The sequence below is a fragment of the Sabethes cyaneus genome, chromosome 3, assembly GCF_943734655.1.
Source record: "Sabethes cyaneus chromosome 3, idSabCyanKW18_F2, whole genome shotgun sequence".
Lineage (NCBI taxonomy): Eukaryota > Metazoa > Arthropoda > Insecta > Diptera > Culicidae > Sabethes > Sabethes cyaneus.
In genome coordinates, this window is record NC_071355.1 from 202,492,547 (window position 1) to 202,496,521 (window position 3,975).

Below are 3,975 nucleotides of genomic sequence, written 5' to 3' on the forward strand. Positions count from 1 at the left end.
CTATTCTTGCTTAACTATTAGAACATATATCTTTCATATTTTCCTGACGGTAACTAAAATCTAAATTATGGAATGACACCCCGCGGTAAGACGTACTCGTACCTGCTCGAGAATATAACCTAGAAATCAGATCCACAGAGAAGCCCAATTATTTTTTATCGCAAACCCAATTGGCAACTCCCAATCGAAAAATAATAAACAATAATTTATTGTTCGTATCGTACCGTTTCGAAACGCAAACATCATAAACGGCAATCCGTACATCATTACATCTGCAAGTTGTCAATCCACAAAACCTCTTACTGGGTGTCTCATTCCATACTGCCAGGCAAATTTTCGTTCGCCTCTGCACACGGGGTCACACCTTTTCTGCCAGCTTAAGCTTCCAGCCAACCGTGCGAGCATTGCATGCTTATGCACCGCACCGCGGGAAAAGATCTTCCGATTGATCAATCTTGAAATTGAAAACACAGCTCCGAACCAAGTCCGTTTCCTGCCTGCTCGCCTGCCCGCCTGCAACATATTGCGCCCATTGCCAAGAGCCAAGACCAGCGAACGGAACGGAACGACGACAGCCGAAGCCGGAGCTATCGAATGATAGTCCTATGCAACATGGGTGTACGATTGCAAACCGACAGTACCGGATCGTCGTTCTCGGTTTGCGGTAAAATGGATTAATCCGACCGACCTACCGTTGTTGGCGGTTGTCGACGTCGTCGTCGCCACCATCATCGCCTCCGTCTCGAGAAGAGATTCTAAAATTACACTCGAAATATGGATATCGTTCGATGGCAAACAAAATACATAATACGGAACGAAGCCGACAGGTATTGGACTGATATTTTTATTGCCCTCTTGTATCTTAATCTCGATTAGTGCCTGAGTTAAGGCCACGTACACGTACGTGTACGTACACACGTACGCACACTGACAATTGTATGAACTTCTGTCGCCAGCAGGAGGAGGGGGTGTGGGAAACAGCCTTCGTTCCCAGCCTTCGAAGATCAGCCAAGCAAAATATCGTCGGTGACGCGGTAGTGCTATTGTTTATTTATTCTTATGGAAATGGCTCCGCCATTCCGCATCGCTACTGCGTCCTGTATGCTGCAGCATGCAGTACGTTCGTTCGTAACAACCGAGGAAGAGGTTAAGTTATTGAAATCAATCGGTTGTTTATTCTGTATGCATTGGAGACACACGCTCGGCTGTCTTGTAAGGTGATAGGTTCCAACTTGGTTGGCCAGAAGGCCAACGGTGTGGTTTCTATGTTTTAAATATTTCAATTTTGTAAGGAATGGACAAAAATTTGATTTTTTGTACCAATTCGAGACAATTGAATAGTCAGCCGACTATGTAATCGAACCGCTTCGTAAGTTTGAAAAACCATATTTCACAAGAAGCAATCTGGCATCCCGATCCATTCCCAGCGATAAGCGAACGGTTCTCATGACGGCAGTTTTCGCGAATTGTGCCAAAGTTGAAAGTTTGCCTTTAATTTTTTTTCTGGTTTCACTAGACTCAAATCGATATTGTTCCACCTCCGTTCAAACCGAAAAAATAGAAACAAAGCCCCCGTGTGAGGCTGCAAAAGCGCAACCGCAATTCATTTGAATTTCAATTGAATCGAGCTTTCGAAAGCCAACGAAGGGTTCCACCGCTCGGTGAGGATTTTCCGGAACACAGAGTGCCGGGCAAGCGAACGAGCAAGCAAGCAAATCAGGCCCCGGTTTGAATAAATTTGAAAGTAAAATACTGCCAACAACAACAGACCTCCCATTACAGCGCGGCAGTACCGCGCGTATCGACAGACTGCCAACAGGAGAGCGCTTCAATTTCAATGCAATATTGTTTCAGCCCCATCGATTGGGGGGACGCCAAAGCTGCTGTTATCAAGATGCAGCAATGTGGTGAATTATTGCCAATATGGCAAATGGGATTGAACCCGATTCTATGCATGCTCGCGGGCGCAATCTGATTCAACCGACTACTAAGTAACGATTGTTTACTGTTTACTCTGTCCGCCAAAATACGATCTTTGTTTCGCTGCTTAATTGATCAAACTCGTCACATAGACCAGCGGCTAATTATAACCTGAAAACCTGTCCTACCACCTTGTGTTAGATCAGCACTGTAATCGATATTCATCTAATTGATACTGACCAGTCTACCTTTCGAAACCGAATAACGCCTAATAAAAATCACATTAGATTTCATTGTCGTCAACACAACCTAGCAACAAAAGGATTGAATTTCTTCTATAACTTCTTTATTCGCTTTCGGTTCCGAACATAATAATATGACTCAAACAGGTGTCAGTCCGGGGAACAACATGTAAGGTTCGTTGTCTACACGTCCGTTCGCCCGAAGTCTTTTGTTAATAACACTAGCGAAACTGATGAATGGAGTGGAGCGGCGCGAAGCCTACATATTTGAAGCGACGAAAGTTTAATTACAACCGCAAAAAAAACACGACGCATTCTAAATATAGACCTTCAAATACGCGTAGAAGAAGAAAAGTTAGACAATAATTTTAGTGTACAAAAAGCAAGTGCCATTCTCCAATGCTTGGTTGCCAACCTCGCCCGCTGCGCTTTTTTCAACGATGTTTATTCCGCAAACTCTCCGCGTTCCGAGTACCGACCCCGATCGCCAGAGGGGCAATCGCCCTCAATGCCTGGCTTCGGATGATGATTTTTGCGTTATTTGGCCACTTTTTTTTGTGCTAATCGTTCAACTCATATTTGCTAAATATGATTAATGACCATCCGCGCCAAGGACTTCCAGAAAACTTGGTACTTCAATCATACGGGGGGGCTTTACCGACAAAAACATCAGGTTATTTATAACCACAAATTATTTACGGTTATTTATGGTTCACGTTTTGAACAGCGACGACGACGCTGTCTGATGATAAAATAATCTCTAACTCTTAAATTCCGGACATTCAGGCCATTTTCACATGTCAATTGAGGCTTAAATTGCTTCAGGCTAGCCGTCTATTTGATTGAATACTTTTTAACTCCAGCCATCAAATGAAATTATACCGATCAACACAAATAGGAAATTGAAGTTTATTTTTAGTGAAATGATTCTTTGAATTAAAGGAGAAGGAGGCTGTCCACTTTGCCTCACGATATGATGTTGATTTAACAAGTTGTCAAATAAGAAAATTTATCACTACGGTTTTGTTTTTTCGGAAAATCAAAAACATTTCGTTGTTTGACAAAATCCTCATAAACCTAGACGATTTATAGCAGGATACGATGAATCCTGACAATTTATTTCTACTACTTAAACAGCACCGTAATTAAATATTTATAGGCTGTGAATCAATAAAAAAAACCAGTAACCTATTACGTCAATCTGATCTGATCCCTGTTCTAGTTTCAACAGCTTCAAAACCCTCCAATGCTTGTGCTTCGAGCAGTGCGAACTAATCAACTGAGGCGCGTTGAAAAATGAACCACTTTATTCAACGATATAGATTTAATTAAGATAACAATTTTAATGATGCCATGTTTTGGGTTTCGCTTTCACCCTTATGTCGTGACCCGGTCCGTATGCGTGCGTGTATCTGTGTGTGTACTCCCCTAAAAGGACCAGCGATCCAACAACGGCGGCGCTGCCATCGATATCATCGAATTAAGAAAACATCCTCCCGAGCGCCGCAGCAAAAAAAAACAAAACAAATGAAAAATTTGCGCTAAACTCTTACGGTCAACTTCAATAAACCGGAAAAACGATCAAGTAACCCAGCCGAAATACCACTGACCTAAACACGTGAATTGGAAAATTTATAATTTCACGTAACAACGGTCCCGTGGTGGTCAAGAGAACCTCTCGGGCAGAACCGGTTAACCGTTTGCAAAGGTAGAAGAAAAATAAATAACGAAGAAAAGCGACAAGACGAGAAAAAAAGTCAGTTCCGCGCATTCTTCGGACGCGCGTAAGGAAGAAATTAAAGCGACAAGCACA